Source organism: Vespa velutina, chromosome 11 (assembly GCF_912470025.1).
Source record: "Vespa velutina chromosome 11, iVesVel2.1, whole genome shotgun sequence".
NCBI lineage: Eukaryota > Metazoa > Arthropoda > Insecta > Hymenoptera > Vespidae > Vespa > Vespa velutina.
In genome coordinates, this window is record NC_062198.1 from 3,653,009 (window position 1) to 3,670,508 (window position 17,500).

General features: G+C 39.7%; 1 protein-coding gene and 1 long non-coding RNA gene across 3 annotated transcripts in view; both read left to right on the forward strand.

Annotated features, from left to right (window-relative positions):
• The window catches only part of LOC124953028 (protein dachsous), a 296,657-nt gene that overhangs the window by 85,455 nt on the left and 193,702 nt on the right, over positions 1–17,500 (forward strand). The window lies entirely within an intron of this gene.
• Positions 9,920–17,500, forward strand: part of LOC124953031 — a 51,052-nt gene continuing 43,471 nt past the window's right edge. Inside the window, exon 1 of the long non-coding RNA XR_007102098.1 lies at positions 9,920–11,994. This is a non-coding gene — a long non-coding RNA (uncharacterized LOC124953031). The remainder of the gene's footprint in view (positions 11,995–17,500) is intronic.

Here is a 17,500-nt window from a genome sequence, read left to right on the forward strand (position 1 = left end):
TCTTGGCTTTTAGAAAAGTCCAAAGAGTCACAATGGAACATGGATAAGGAATGAGTCGAGGATCCAAAATGGAGAGAATCGTTACGGTAATTTTTCGACGCTTAAGCAAACGTTCTTCCACTCTTTTTCTTAACGTCTTTCTTTATCTCTCTCTCTTTCTCTCTCTCTCTCTCTCTCTCTCTTTTTCTTTCTTTCTTTCTTTTTTTTCTTCTTCCTTTTTTTTTGTCTTCCTCTGTCTCGCGTTAGAGGTATCCTCGAATCATTAACGACAATTAAAACATTGATCAACTGTGGACGGAGCCATGGCAAAGAGGAGGGACGTGCCCGATCGAGCTTGAAAAGGGTTCCAAGGGCCTGGAGGATTGAGAGAAAGGGCGAGAGGAAGGGGGAGAGCTGGAAGACCTCATACAGCGAGAGCATATTACTTCGCAGGAGGCTGCGTAGGCCCACCTCTTCTTCTACGTCTCTCTTTCTCCCTTTTTCTTTCGTATTCGTACTCATCCGCTTCTCTCTCTCTCTCTCTCTCTCTCTCTCCCTCTCTCTCTTTTTTCTCTCTGTCTGTCTCTGTCTCTCTTTCTCTTTCAATGTACCAATACCCTCCTCGAAGTGGCAGGGTTTCTCAACCGATTTTTCGCACTTCATCGATTTTTATAGAATAAATAAAATCTATATCGGGACATTAGAATCCATTAAATTATAAAAATTAGTTTTATTAATGGATCTCGATCGTCTCGATGTTACACGATCAGAAAAGGAATGTTCAAAAGATACAAAACATTCGATCGATATCATCGATATCTCTCGCTATGGAAAAAGGAGAAGAAGCCGTGGGCGACGATCCAATCTCTTCTTTTCTTACGAGAGGTGCGTCCACAAGTACGTTGTCCTCTCTTAATCCGATCCTCTTTTCTCTGTCAACGTATCGTAAAAATTTAAAGAGTGGTACACCGAAATCTTTCGTAATCCATTTACAATTATGTCCGAGGCTAATCGATTCAAACGAATCCTCGATTAAAATGATTATAAAATCAGAAACTTTGTAAATCTTTTCATAGATTACCTTCAACGACGTCTTACATTATCTTATCGATTATATTTCCAAAATTAAGCAAAGAAAATATCAATACACACATACACACATATATATATATATATATCGATTAAGGGGATGCTTTGATTTTGGTTAATCAAAGTTAGTGAGAGGTAATAAAAGACCGGAGTAAAGAAGGGGAAGATACGAGTGTATAATATGGAGAACGATCCTCCTGTCAGCGATCGACGCGTAAACTCTACTAAACAATCTTGGTAAGTGGGTTGACTCTTCTGGAGAACACCTTTCCTATGGCTCGTAATAAGCCGTACGGTGCTCGTGCACATAAGCTGGCGTTATAGGAGGATGCTGAAGGGAAGTGAGAAAGAGAAAGAGAAAGAGAGAGAGAGAGAGAGAGAGAGAGAGAGAGAGAGAAAGAAGAGTGTAGAGAACGATGAGGTGGGGCAGGGGAAGTGTCGGCAATCGTGTTGTCATTTCTCAACTGGTCGTGCCGCCGCGTTCCGTGGATGAAGGCTCCCTCTTCTCCTTTCGATTCTCTTCTCTTCCCTTCTCTTCTTCGTCCTCTTCGTGACCTCGACTCTATAGACAGGCCGAAGGGGAGAGTGAGAGAGAGAGAGAGAGAGAGAGAGAGAGAGAGAGAAAGACTACCGTGTCTCGAAGCGTGCGGCTATTTATTTAATATTGTCACGAGGTAGAATGGAATACGAGCGGTTGGTTGGGCCTTAGGACGAGCCTTTGACGAGCTCGTAGAAAGAGAAAGGGAATGGTAAGGTAGAGAAAGAGAAGAGATGGATGATCGGCTCTTGTCCCGTTGAAGACGGTGAACGCGTGTCTCTGTTTCTCTTTCTCTGGTTCTTTTAAGAGAAGTCCCCCGACTCTTGTGATATGTGAGGAACGCGGTTATGACGTGTTTTGCATGATCCATTCGTGAGGATGACCGATGGGTACGAACGGTTGGTTAACATCGTGTTCTTCCTTCTTCCGAATGAACGTTAACAACAACGGTTACTTACGTTACCGTCAATTTCAATAAGAAATAGATTTTATTTAGAAGGATTATTTTAAATGATTCCCATTAAAATCCTTTTACCTTTGTTATTTACGAGCTATGCTTTGTTAATTTACGTAATTAAAGTTATTTCAATAGCATGCCTTGACCATCCGATCGGATCATTCCCATTATTCTAACGAAAAAGTACTTGTTCGTACTTTGAAGAATTTCGATGGTTTACCGGTAAGAAAGTGCAAAGCTAAGAGGAGCCAGTGCGTTAAAGGAATTTAAATTGGCATCCGACGGGTAAACAGCCCCAGGATTTACTATAAAATTTCGAGGATCCTCGCCCACGCGCGTTTATTACCTTCGCCAGCCTTTTCCTCGCTTCGCCCTTCACCGAACATCGTCGCCCTTTCTTCCGCTCTCTTTCTCTCTCTCTCTTTCTCTCTCTCTCTCTCTCTCTTTCTTTTTCTTGTGCGCGTGCGAGTAGGGTTAGCGGTTTAGGTTAAGTTCGTGAGAGGGCCGCGAGCACTCTTATTTACTTTACCGGCCCGCACAGAGATCGTACGGGTTCGATAAAGCTCGACTCGCGACTTCGAAGGGATGCCTTTTTCTTACTTTTTCTTTGTACCACCCTCTCTCTCTCTCTCTCTCTCTCTCTCTCTCTCTCTCTCTCTCTCTCTTTCTCTCTTTTTCTCTCTCGCTCGCTGTCTCATTGGATTCTTCGTTTCTCGACGATCGCGAGGAGGTAAATTAACGCGAATGCGCTAACTATGCCGATTTACGACGATTAGCTCGATCTAGAAAGAGAAGAAGAAATAATGGAGGTAGTACGAGACTATCTTTAACTCTTTCATCTTATTTTATTTCTTCGTTACGTTCTTTCTTTCGATCGTTCGTTCTTGGAAATTTGTGAATACAGGTATACGCTCGTAGATAGTCTAAGATATTTGCTCTAATGTGTTTTATTATCTCATTAACGATGGGATTAATGTTGAAAATATATTTTAATGTCGCGTCACATGAAATCATTGACAATTGCTATTACTAGTGTAAAATTTCACGTGACATTTGTAGAAAGTGATGGATTATTTCCTTTGTTTTCAATTGATTTGAAGGAAATTGTAATCGCGTCACGCCGTTAGCGCCATTTTTAACACGTATTGTTACGTGCGAAAGGGCATTCAAATATAAAACAACTTTATATTTTCTTATCACGTTAAATTAACGACGAAAGAAGCATATTGATAATCTTAGACGAGTTAACATTCAGTTCTACGAAATTGTCTATTCCGTTTCCTTTTTTTTTTCTTTTCCTTTTCTTTTCTATTGTTTTTTTTCCTTCTTTCTTCTTTTTGCTTTATATCATTACAAATTAGATTTGATTTATATATTAATCTGTTTCTAATAATATCTTAATTACCTACGTGAAATTTCTATGAAATCACGAATAATCAATTAATCTTTACTAATTGTACGAATTTACGATTTAATATATAATTCATGTTATAATTCTTATTCTTGATAAAATCGATTATTCGTTTAAATTCAAACAATTCAACCTGTCATCGTTGTTCGATTAAATCTTTGTTTTCGTTGAAAATATCGAACATAAGGATTGACGTCGTCGAAACGAGAAGGAACAGAAAGAGAGACACGTAAGATTTCTCGAAGACGAGAGAGAAAGAGAGAGAGAGAGAGACAGAGAGAGACAGAGAGAGAGAGAGAGAGAGAGAGAGAGAGTCAAGAAAGAAAGTAATCGCGTTCCTCGCGAGTATTTCGTCGAGCGGTGCCTTTCGAGAAGAGCAACGAAGGATTTTCGGGCGGTTGCTATCTGATTATTTACCGGGACGGACGATCTTGATATTCGGCCACGGCGGCTAAATGCCAACGGGGGAATGAAACATTGTTTGCCGATAGTATGCGCGCGCTCGCGCGCTCTCTTTCTCTCTCTCTCTCTCTCTCTCTCTCTCTCTCGATCGCAACCACTCACGCGGTTCCTTCGCGGTACACCGTGATATACAACGCCGTTGGCAATCGTTATTTATGCAGACCTCCTTCGTCCATCCCTTTCTGCCATCGGCGAGAAGCGCGTTCGTACGTTTACCTTTTACCATACTCGCTCTCTCTCCATTTTCTTTTTTTCCTTTTCGGTTCACTATACTACCTACTTAGTTCTCTTTATGTACCCGGAAAGATGGAAATCCTACGATGAATTTTTCAATTTCGATAAATACGAATGATTTAAAGTGATACTCAGATAATTATTATTTATCAAGAAACAAAAAAAAAAGAAAAAAAAAAAAAAGAAAACAAAAAAAAAAAAAAGGAATTCTTTAAATAAAATAACTTATAGGAAGAAATAAGAAATCTAATGAAATAGGATCCTCGTTCTTAGTTAGAAAAGAGAAGGGAACGAACGTAAGTGGAAAGGTGCGAAACGTCCGTGCGAAGAGTATCTCATTCTCGCGTTTCCTTCCCCCCCCCTTTCTTCTTATCCTTTTAAGTTCTTTCTCTCTCTCTCTCTCTCTCTCTCTCTCTCTCTCTCTCTCTCTCTCTCTCTCTGTCTCTTCGTCCTTCGCACTTTTATTATTGTCGCCATCGAGCCGTATCTTTTCCTTCGACCGAACCATTTCGCCAATGAGAAGGAAGGATTCACGAAAAGAAAAGAAAGAGAAAGAGAAAGAAGAGTAAGAATAAGAAGAACAAATAGTAGTAGTAATAGTAGTAGTAGTAATAGTAGTAGTAGTAGTAGTAGTATTAGAGGTGGAGTAAGAAGGAAAAGAAAAGAGGGAGGTGGGCCCGCTGAAATTTCAGCCAAACACACTCCTCACGGTCGACTCGGTTGTAAAAAAGGCAGCCCGGTTTGCAACGTGAGATAAAGACGGCAAGAGCGATCGTCCCGTTCCTTTACTTCCTTTCCTTTCCTCTCGATCATTCTGTCCCTTTCTTTGGAGACTCGTGAAAGCGAGACGAAGTGAGAATAAAGTTAGAGAAAGAGAGAGAGCGAGAGCAAGAGAAAGAAAGAACGAAAGAAAGAGAGAGAGAGAGAGAGAGAGAGAGAGAGAGAGAGAGATGGGTAAAGGGATGGGCACGACCTAAATGCGGGCCCAGGCACGGGCAGGTCGTTGATATCGAATTTATCAGGTATCGGGTTGCAACTGTTCATGCTCTGTCCTTAAGCACGCATCCACGCCGTTTTGCCAAGCCAACGCGCCCGCAGGATCGCCGAAACTTCCATTCGATTTGGCATGCCTCGAGTGATGGCCCGCGCACGATTCAGCCCAAGCTAGGCCACTTTAATTCCGTCTTCCGTCCTTCAAAGAGGCGTTCGTCCGACGAAACGCACTTTGAAAACAAGGAAACAAGGGAGGAGTTCGTTGGAAGAGTTCGTCGGTATTGGTCTAGCATCCGATGAACTCTTCCGATGCATCGACGTCTCGATATTTTACATTGATTTAAGAAGACTATTCCTTTTGATGTGTGCTTTTTTTTTTTTTTTTTTTTTTTTTTTTTAAATAACATCCGATAGATATTTCTTCGGCGCTTTTGTTCGTTTCGTTTCTTTTCTTTTCTTTTCTTTCTTTTTTCCTTTTTTTTTTCTTTTCTGTTTTTTTTTTTTTTTAAATCTCCTCGATCGAATAATTCGTATAATTGATCCACATGGATTTTCCACAATGTTTCATTTTTAAGAAATTATTAAAGGTGATAAATTTTCTCGATAATATTTTTCGTTGGTACGTCTAGGATATATAGTTATTGCCTTGAGCACGTGGTATCTCGGACTAGGTCGAAGAAAGAAGGTCGGAGAACTAGACAGATGTTGATTAGGCATCGCCCATGGCTACTCATTTTCTCTCTCTCTTTCTTTCATTCTCTTTACCTATCTTTCTCTCTTTGTTTCTTTCCTCGATGGCCAGTTGGTTTCTCTCAACCTTTCTTCCTTGCATCCGCCAGTCTCATCCTTCGGAGTAGCCCTTTTACCAGCATACTTCGCCGTCAGTCTCGTCGAGTCGCTTCTGTTTTCAGACTCGAAGCACGCAATCCTCATTCGCGTGTGTAACACACAGTCTACTACATCGGTGTGTACGCGTATACCATTTACGTTGTCCATTCTGAACGTTGTCTCTCGTCCAATGACAAAAGCTCATTTCTTTTTTCTCTTTTTCTCTCTCTCTCTCTCTCTCTCTCTCTCTCTATCTACTTTATCCATTGAATACGTTTACCAAAATATTACATTGTATTCAATGATCATTGACAAGAGAACTACGGCACCAATATCATGAAATTTCATTCAATCATCGATCATCGTGGATTAATTTTTCAATTACGTTAAATTTAAGCGTAATAATCGATTCGTGAATGTACTTTTTATTTCGCTAGATCTTCTAGTTAAAGTTCTATCGGGATCATTTAAAGAGAAATACAAAAAAAAAAAAAAAAAAAAGAAATAAAGAGGATAAAAAATAAAAAAATATGTCTACTCGATTCGAATGAAACTATAAATTACGTCGATGCTAGGATCATTACCGATCAGGTCCTTCGCTTATCTGGACGTTAATAGGAACCCGCGGTGCTCGAGCATGATTAACGATCTCTACACACACAACTTATAAATAGTCACGGCCAATTTACATATTGCCAGAACGCCTCTTAATTTGACACCGTGAAGGCTCTGCGTAAAGAAAAGAAAAAAAGAAAACAAGAGGAAAAAAGAAGATAAGAAAAGGAAAAAAGAAGAAAAGAAAAAAAAACGAAGGGAGGAACGGTCATCGAAAAGTATAGCCGATCGGTATGGATTAGTTTTCGAATTGAACGGACTTGAGTGCCGACAAAAAGGGAGATCTCATGAATGCCATGTGTTTGATGAATATAAATTTTTAGATCGAATTAAAGGACTCGTTAAGAATTTGAAAAAGATTCCTTTTTCTTTTTTTTTTTTTCATAGATTTTATCATTAATAAAAAATTATTAATCGATTCATTGTCTTAACGTATTCTTCGATTCGTTTCTGCATTAACGTACGACTCACAGATATCTATTATCTTGGATTACATTTAAATCACGATTGCAAGAACACTTTCATAAAATTATAAATTCAATGTTACCAAAAGGAGAAACAGAATTGGTCGTTTTAATGTTGACTCGAGAGATAAGGTTATCCGAGCTGGTAGTATGATGAGATACATGGTATCCGTTATCCATCTTTACGAGGGTGTCCATCCACGACTTCAGGATTAGGAGATACGTTTTATTTTCCGCTCCAGAATGAAAGAAATGAAGTGATTCGTATGCACCTCGCGGAGATATCTTACGCACGACGTATTTGCCGTGAAGTCTCTTTTTATGACTAACTCTCTTTCTCTCTCTCTCTCTCTCTCTCTCTCTCTCTCTCTCTCTCTCTCTTTTTCTCATTCTGCTTGATGTCCCAGTGGAAAAGAAGGTCAAAAAAGGGAAGAAAAGAAGGAAGAAAGGTCGCGAGCACGAATTGCCCGACCTCTTCTAAATTCTTTCGGTTTCTCTTTCTCTTCATATTTTTTCTTCTCTTTCTTCTTTTTTTCCTTCTTCTTCTTTTTTTTTTTTTCTTTAAACAAACGGAAGTCTCGAGCGGCTTTCTTCATCTTCTCAAGAACTCTTTATTATTCCATTTTTTCTTGAGCGTTGAATTTAAGGAAAAAAAAAAAAAAAAAAAAAAAAGAAAAAAAGAAACGAAAAGGAAAAAGAAACAAAAAAAAAGAAAGAAAGAAAGAAAGAAAGAAAGAAAGAAAGAAAAAAATCTCAATGTCTCTATAACCAGCCCCACAGGGTAAGACGGATGGAATTTAAATGATCGTGTACGGTTCTTATCGGCACTGTCACGTAGTCAAGACGTTTACGCGATAAGATTTCGTGGTTGCGAATTTTACGAGAACGAGAGATATCTCTCTTCTCATACGAATCGTTCGTTTACCCTTACGAACTATCTTGGAGAAGAAAAGGATAGAATAATAGAATAGGTTCTCGAGTAAAAGTCACGATCGGCATGCGATGACTACGTAAAGAAATACGAGCAGGAAAAAGAACAAAAGAGATAGAGAGAGAGAGAGAGAGAGAGAGAGAGAGAAATAGAAAGAGAAAAAGATAGAGAGAGAAAGAGAGAGAGAGAGAGAGAGAGAGAGAGAGAGAGAGAGAGAGAAAGTGAGAGAGATCGTTAAGAGAAGGAAATTACATCGTTGGACTCCATCGGATTCCTATTAGCAATAAAATCGCTCGGCAGCGTGTCGGAACGACTTAGCCCCGTGTCCGCTCGCTTTAAAGTCGCCCTTAAAAGTCGTTATTTTAAGTACTTACTCTGGATGCGCTTGCGAATGTTGCATCGATTACCCGTTCACGATGACGAGGTAGAGGAAGGGGAGAAGGTCGAAGAATCGAAGTGGCTTTCGCGATGCGCTTTTCGCCCCGAACGAGTTCGATCCGACGCGCTTCGCCGAATGCTTAATGACTGGGACTCCTCGCGAACGATCCACCGAAGATTGGGCCGCGTTTCGTGATGCTGCGAGAACGTGTACGCGTTCGATGCGAGGGACGTTTCCATGGCGGAAATTGGAAGGAGAGGAGAAGGAGGATTAAGGTGAAGAATCGAGCGTGCCTTACAAGGGAGATTCTCTTAGGTCAATGAACTTTCCTTCCATCCTTGAGATCGAATCTCTTTCCAAAGCGAATTTCAACAAATTTCTTTTTTTTTTTTCTTCTTCTTCTTCTTCTTCTTCTTTTTTTCTCTCTTTCTTTCATTCTTTCTTTCCTTCCTTCTTTCTTTCCTTCTTTCTTTCTTTCTTTCTTTCTTTCTTTCTTTCTTTCTCTTCTTTCTCTTCTTTTCTTTATTTTTTTTTCTTTTTTTCCTTTTTTTTTTTCATTTCGTTAACTTACGAATGATTCTTACGATCGATTCGATCGTATTTTTTAAGGCATGCAGAAGATAACGTTGAGGTTTTCTTCGAAAGAAAGAGAGGGAAAGAGAGAGAAAGAGAGAGACAGAGAGAGAGAGAGAGAGAGAGAGAGAGAGAGAGAAAGAAAGAAAGATTAAGATCACCGTTGGTAATTTCGAAGCTAATCGTTCCGGCACTCTTCAAGAAATTAAGAAGAAAAGAAAGAGGCAGCTATCCTGAGTTCTTCGGTCTCGGCTAAGTCAGCTCGATCGGTATTCGGAAGCCAGCCGGTCGGATTCAAAGGTTAAACTGGATACGAAGGTAGATAAAGATGGTGGGGAGAGAGAGAGAGAGATAGAGAGAGAAACGACGTTGGAAGGAAGAACTCGAAGAAAAAGAAGAAGAATAAGAAAGAAGATGAATAAAGAGAAGGCAAAGCAGTAGGCAGAGTTAACCTGCTTTCTGCGGTTTCGGTTGTGCATACGTAATATCTGATTCTATGATTCTCCTTGTCCTTTTGATCGTTTTTTTTTTTTTTTTTTTTTTTTTTTCTTTTTTTTTTATGGAGAGGAGAAAGGGAAAAAAGAATGAATGATATTTATTATCTAAGATCAGAAATATACAATGACAAACGTCAATGCTTCTTTATATATATATATATATATATATTCAAATACGAGGTGTATGTATTATCGATTTTTGTGAGGGTTATAAAAACATATCGAAAAAGACTCCTATTTTGTCAGTAACGTGATAATACTTAGCTCGAGTGTATTTAAAAGGAATCAATGGCTTCACAAACTCACCAATATGAATCTTTGGAGCAAAAGAGAGAAGGAGAAAGAAAATCTAGAGAGTAAAGGAAATCGATATATATATATATATATATATATATATATATATATATTCACATACTTATACATATAGAATGGGAGAGAAGGACGGTAGAATGACGATGGTGGAAGGAACAGGTAGGACTGCACCTACTGCGTCCTCGTCGTTGTCGTCATCGAACCGAGAAGTAGAATCGAAAGAGGAAGAAGAAGAAGAAGAAGAAGAAGAAGAAGAAGAAGAAGACGAAGAAGAAGAAGAAGAAGAAGTAGAGGAGCGGGAGTTGGCTTTGAAAGATGGTAGAGAAAAAGAGAGAGAAAGGGAGAGAGGGGGTTCTCGGCGGCGCAACCTATTGTCCTCGTGTCCACAGCCTTTTTCAATTCAAATTGAAGCCGCAAAAAAAGGCGCAGAGCACACACACGGTTCGGACACCGCGAAAGCCGGTCCCTCCTCCGATTCTCCGGAGGCCTTCTTCTCCTTTTCTCCTCATCCTCGTCCTCATCCTCCTTTTCTCTGTCCTCGTCCACGTCTCTTACGGGGGCTGATTCTATCGGACCGTAAATATCACCATCGCGGACTTGGCCAACGTTCGACTCGAGTATGTACGAGTATTTTCGTTTATATGTATATGTATGTGCACACGTGTGTGTGTGTGTGTGTGTGTGTGTATGTGTGTACGTACGCACCCATCGAAGAATCATCGTTCAAGAAAGTGTACGTAGGTACTAGAAACGAGAAAGAGATTTGGGAAGGAGGGAGAAACCGGGAGAAGGATTCTTTATTTTCCTTCTCTTTCTCTTCCTTCTTCGTCTTTTGCGCGAATCGCACTTTCCTTGCGTACGTGCAAGAAAAAGAGAGAGAGAGAGAGAGAAAGAGAATCTCCGCGTGTCTCCGTCTTGTTGGGATTCAAAGAGGGATTCGCGAAGGGGAGTCTGCCGGTCCTCTAAAAGTTCCTCTTCGATCGAATCGCCGCCTTCTTCCTGCCGGCCATGAGAGTATCGCGAGTATTCGTAGAATTCTTCGTCGTCGAGCTCGTTGCGATCTCTTCGAGACATTGGACAAGGCGGCTTTTATTGCGCGAGAAATCTTGCCTCGTGAGAATCGCCATATCTTTCTTTTCTTAGAGCTTATTTCATTCTTTCTTCCTTTCTTCTTTTCATCCTTCCTTTTTATTCGATATTTCTTACTTGCAAATATCTAATACTTTACTAATAGTATTCATAGATTATGAAATTTAAGTAATTCATTGGATGAAATTGTTAAAAATCGTATAGAATTGAAATTCTTATACGACACAATTATTTCAATTTAATGTCAAAAAAAAAAAAAAAAAAAAAAGAAAAAAAAGAAAAAGAAAGAAGATTAAAGGGAAAAAAAAAAGAAATATTATATTATTTGATACTCGTATCGTAACACCGTCTTATACTTGTATTTAAGGAACATTAACTTTTAGGATATGAGCTAACAATTAATTTCGTTGGGACAATATGAAATACGATTTGTAAGATACAAATATACGAGTGAGTACAAAGTTATATGACATTATAGAGAGTTAAAGTGACTGAGCTGTCGGAGAAGGTACGAATCCTTCGACGGAAGTCATAGAGTCATCGTTTAATACGATTCGGTAATTACATTTTTTCTCCCTGTAGCTCGAATACCCTTATATTACGACCTCATCGTCGAGTAGGAGTTACGCTGCGGTCGGCTCGCCGCCTTCGAATACCAAAAGAGAATAATGGCCGTAATAATTGTAATTTATGCGATTAACTCTAGAGAACCGGTATTAGCCAGAGAAGAAGCTCAAGCGGAGAGGGAAGAAAGACCCCTGACTGACCTGTCTTAAACTTATAAAACGCATCGCGGCCGATAATTTGTATAAATACGGGGGAAGTCTTGCCTTTTGGTAAAGGTTGTTACGTTTCTCATTTTCGTTCTAACAGAACGATAATTGTTATCGCGATAGTTAGAAAAAAAAAAAAAAGAAAAAAAAAGAAAATAAAGAAGATAAAGAAAAGCAATATCGTCAAATTTAAATATTAAACCTGTAACAAATAGTATTATCGTTTTGATTAATTACATTATAAAATAATATTATATCGTCGTATTAACATTGTATTATTTTTTTCATTTCAGGTAATAATAAGATTCATATAAGAGACTACATAGACACACAGAGTTTAGACACATCTACTAGGATCGTCTTCGGTTCTGTAAGTAAAAAAAAAAAAAAAAAAACATTCCACAGGTATATTTAAACCTGAGCTAATTTAATCCAATCCTTTTATACGAGAGAGAAATACTCTTATTTTTTTCTTAATTTTTTCTTTAAAAAAAAAAAAAAAAAAAAAAAAAAAGCATTTTCTTTTTTCTTTTTCTTTTTTTTTTTCTTACTTCTTTCTTTCCCTCGACTCTTCTTCTTTCTTTCATTTGCTCAAATCGATAAATCTCTCCGTCTCCTTTGCGATAGGCGATCTTACAAAGTCAAGTTCTGCCTACGTAGAGAGAGAAAGAGAATCGGGGTCCAATTCCGTTGACATAAAGCGTTAGCGGGCATTAGTTTCGGGGTTCCAACGTTCGAGATTCTCCCTCATGGTCCTTCTACCTTCTACTCGCGGTATCCTTTATCCAGCAGTGGTCCAGGATGACACTTTACAAGGAACGCAATGATCGGTCTCAAGAGCGTGGTCCCTGTGTCCTTTTGAAAGAATTATGGGTACGTAGATACCACGCGAAGGAGTCTTTGTCTCTCACCCTGAGGAATCAAGAGTGCTTCGATTTCGTTCCTTCTTCTCCTCCATCTCTCTACCTTTTCCTCCTCCTTCACCACCACCACTTTCTCTACCCCAAACAGACGAAACGGTAGATACTTTAAGGCGGTGCCGCGATCTCCGCTTTGCATTTGTTTCGTCGATATGGGAGCCGCTTTCAGCTGTCTCGGATCCTTGCCATTCCTTCTGGACCCTCCTTATACCTCCCCTCTTCTTCTTCTTCTTCGTCTTCGTCTTCGTCTTCGTCTTCTTTTCCTCCTCTTTCTCTTTTCACGACAGCCATGTCTCTCCCTAAATTACAAGTGCCGGTTCCCTCGTGACGAAGACCAATGTATTTTGGGGTTTTGTATGGCCTCGTTAATTGATAACCGATATCTCAGCTATCTCCTCCTTTGAGAGAGAGAGAGAGAGAGAGAGAGAGAGAGGGATGCTTTAACTAGAGGGAAGAGTTCTTTCAATCAATTATTCTCTTTTTCCACGATTTTCTCTTCCTCCTTACTTCGTTCGTTCGTCCTTTACAATATGGAGGAAGGTAAGTATGCCTTCTCTTTCGGCCCTCCGTTTCGGGAGCAGCCAATGGTTAAGATGGAAGGAGTAAAAGTGGAGGAAGAAGTAGGAGCTGAGGGAGAGAGAGAGAGAGAGAGAGAGAGAGAGAGAATCGGTCGGACAGTCGCGCGTCCTTTTTTTGTTACCACCCCCTCTCCCACCGTCCTCCTCCCTTCTTTTCGACATCCTCATCCTCATCCTCTTCTTCTTCTTCTTCTTCTTCTTCTTCTTCTTCTACAATTCTGCCGCTGCTACTGCCTTCCTCCGTTCGTCTTCTTCCTCCTCCCTTTTTTTCGGACTCTGAGAAGACTTATAAGGCGATTCTTCGCGTTCCATTCGAAAAAAATCCCAGCCCCCGTACTAGCACGCCTCTCCTTCTTCTTCATCTCTTCTTCTTTCCTTCTTCTTCTTCTTCTTCTTCTTCTTCTTCTTCTTCTTCTTCGGAATCGGGATCTCGAGAAAGCTCGAACGTCAGACTGTTGAACGATTTCTTTCTTCACCAAAGAATCTCTCGGCTTATTGACTTCCTGTATTTATATCTTCCGTTAATACCTCGATATTGCACCTTACTATTGATATTTAGATCATGAGAAAGTTCAGGTATTGTTATAATTGATCTCATTTTTGTTATCTTTGATGGATACTGGCCATGTAAAAAGAAGCGTTCGAAGGATTATTTGAAAGAAGAAGAAGAAGAAAAAAAAAGAAGAAAAAAGAAACGAGAAAGAAGAAGAAAAATAAAAGATATACCATTAAATATGCAATGCATTCCGATAGAAATAACGGAAGTTGAGGATGATGATCGTGATGTTTCGTTGTTAGATCCTTACGTCGAGACTTATATGTATTCCGAACGAGGTTATTTCAAAAGTATAAGGAGAGTGAAAGAGAGATAAAAGAGAAAACGAGATACGATAAGACGCATAATGGAAAATTAGATGGGGGCGAGAGGGTGGAAACTTTGCTTAAGCGAAATTGTATCCCGATCATAGCCTTAGTGCAAACTATGGGGTTGGATAGGACAATAGCAACGGGTTCGTGTAATGAATGGGTTAATGGGAAAAATGACGCGAACGAAGCATCTCTTCGACTACGATGAATGGAGGATTAGAGTTTGGTAGGGTTTGATTTCCCGCGAGAGATGATTCGAGATCTTCCCATTTAATAATATCGTTTCTAAGCTTTGGAGTACTCAAGAAGGAAACTATTCTCCGAAATACTGCTATTCGCGTTCGTCTATAGTCGAGTACGTCACGATAATGTAATAAATATCATTCATTGATAAGTAAACAACCTCGTGGATTTTAAAAAGAATTTTTCATCGATGACATAAATTTTCATAGATGTATATATATATATATATATATATATATATATATATATATATATATATATATTATCAATATGAATTTCAAACGGATTGATAAAAATTTGATCGTTATCAGAAAGACATCCGAGAGACTGTTAAAAGTAATAGTTGAAAAATTTTTATTTGACAAAAGTATAAGATACTGGATCACTTAGGATTTCGTTTCGTTTCGTTTCGTAGTATCCTACTATCTCAGGGTAAAAGGATTTGCCGACTTGCTCCTGCGAATCTCAATTCTTCTGAGTTACGGAGGAAGGGCTAAGGAGTGGGGGTAAAGAAGCAAGTCGGTACGTGGCCAGAGAGAGGCCGGATGTTTGGCCTCGCAACAATAGAGGGTGATAAATGTGCGCTTCAAGGGCCGCGAAGAGGGCTTCTTCTTCCACGTGTCGGTGCTCGAGAAAGGTTCTAGCCATCTCCTCTTTCTCTCTCTCTCTCTCTCTCTCTCTCTCTCTCTTCTTTCTACCTATCTCTTTTCCTTCTTCCCGTTCTCTCAATGTTTCGGGACGAGACACCGAGACTATCTCCATCTTGAAACGGGATACGTGAACGCCCGCGCATCCTAATGCCAGTTTCGGTCTTCCAGTTCTCTTTCTTTCTCTTTTGCTCTACCTTGCTTGAAACCTTCCCATGGTCTCTCTCTCTCTCTCTCTCTCTCTCTCTTTCTTTCTCTCTTCCTTTTTCTCTTTCTTTCTCACTTTTTGTTTCACGTTCGTCTATTCGGAGAAAGGGTAATGAGAAGGTTGCTGTCAACCGATTGACCCTTTTCTTTATTATAAAATATATCCAATAATTGAAAATTATACGATTTCATTTAGGTATATCACTTTCTTTTTCTCTTTCTTTTTTCTTTTTATCTGTGATGAGAAAAGTATAAGTCGAACATTCTGTACACGTGTGTATATTAGAAATACAGTTAGCTACTTCCTAAGTTTCCATTTCAAGAGAAAGAGAGAGAGAGAGAGAGAGAGAGAGAGATAGACCATCTGGCATTTACAAGCATAGTCACCTATCGCACTACGCCAATCGCATTCTTTGACACCTTACAACGTATCGTGGGTTTTAAGCGAGTTGGATCATCATCATCATCATCGGACATCACTATCTATTTTTTTTTTATTGTCAAGAAACTTCAAGAGAGTTATGCTCGAATAATTCGAAGCTATTCGACTTTTCGTCTCATTGGATGACTATGGCTACTTAAGAGATATTCACAATACGACACGGCTCGCTTCTGATTTTATCAATCGTTAGACGTACAATTGGGTTTGATAGGAGTCTTACGTAAATCAGTAAAATAATCAGTAAGATGATCTACGATCATTTATCTTCATAATTAAATCCAATATATATGGACTATTCAATTTTATAGAATTTCAAATATTCACTTTACAAGATCCTTTTTAAAGAAATCACCGTAAGGTTTGTAAGGAAAAAAAAAGAGTATATATATATATATATACATATAGTATTTGCCCATATAGGAAAAAGGGTCTAGGGTTATCCGATGAATCCGAAACAGTGTAGTGGAGCTTTTCGATGTAGTCGCAAAGATCGCATTTTATGGTTCGTCTAGGTGCTTAACGGCCTTACGGAGTCAACGTACACCACATTGAGAAACCACGAAGGTATGCACCACGTCGTTAAGATTGCACAAGACTCGCGAGCCTTAGCGCGTGGCGAACGCATGGAGCGTGGGTGTCGACGCTCGCGAATCATTGAGAGAATTCCATCGTGTCCACGAGTAGTATACCGTTAGAACCGCTCCGGGAGGGCTACCGTACCTTCTCCGCCAACCTCTTCCTCCTTTGACGGATTTATTTAGAGTTGAGGCACGCGCACTACCTATCGACTTTCACCTTCGAACGGCGATACCTCCTTGACCTTTGACACGTGCCTCCCTTCTCTGAAATCGGTATTAATTTTCTATCATTATTATTGTCGTGATTTAAAAAACTTATTTTCTTTGTTTTTGAATAAAAATTAAAAATTTTAATAGATCCTTCTCATTCGATTTGTCATACGTATTTGTTATTCATCGAACAAAAGAAGAGAGAGAGAGAGAGAGAAATAAAGAAAACGGAATAAAAGAAAAGAAAAGGAAAATAAAAAAGAAAAAGGAAAGAAAAAAGAAAGAGAAAGATAGAGATTGAGTTAATTGAATGGGAAAAGGAGGAAGAGCGAGATAACCAAGAATTTCGTATGTGGATATATCCTTTTCTCAGGTGACTTTTTTTTTTTTCGAGAGCATCGTGAGTCAACCTAACGACGTAACGAATGTCGCGAGAGTTTGCTTGGAGCGTGCTTGCACACATTCAACGTCGGACCTCCGAGAGTCCCGGACGTCCCGAACGAGAGTGCCGAGTCGAGAGCCCGTCGGATAATTACCGCGATGAGGTCACGGTCGTCGCATTAATTCGATATTCCTCCACTCTCTCTTTCTCTCTGGCTCTTTGCACATTACATACTTCTCTCTCTCTCTTTCTCTCTCTCTCTCTTTTTCCTTTCTTGACTTACGAGAAGGAAAGAAGACCGAGAGAATGAGACAGAAGAGAGAAGGAGAGCATCGGTATTAATTACACGCCGCGCTAGGCCACCTACGGTTACCCACTTTGCATAATACGTATATACACTTACCGTAAGGGTGCCGAAAGAGAGAAAGAAAGAGAAAGAGAAAGACAGAGAGAAACGTGCCTCGCAAACGCGGAGTGAACGACGAGGAAGAATCTACAGGGTGGTGAAGCCTTTTGCGATTCGAAAACGGAGAAGGATATAGTGTCCTTTTTCTACTCGTAAGAAACCAGAATCTTCCTCTCTCTCTCTCTCTCTCTTTCTCTTACGTGCACATACTCGGAGTACTAACACACACCCACATATGCATACCCGCGAGCACTCTTCCTCTCCTTTCTGTCCGTCTGAAGTCAAAGTATCGCTGTCTCTCTCCTCTTTTCTACCAGTCTCAAATTCTCCATCTCTCTTCTTCTTCTTCTTCTTCTTCTTCTTCTCCTTTTTCTTCTTCTTCCTTCTCCTTTCTCC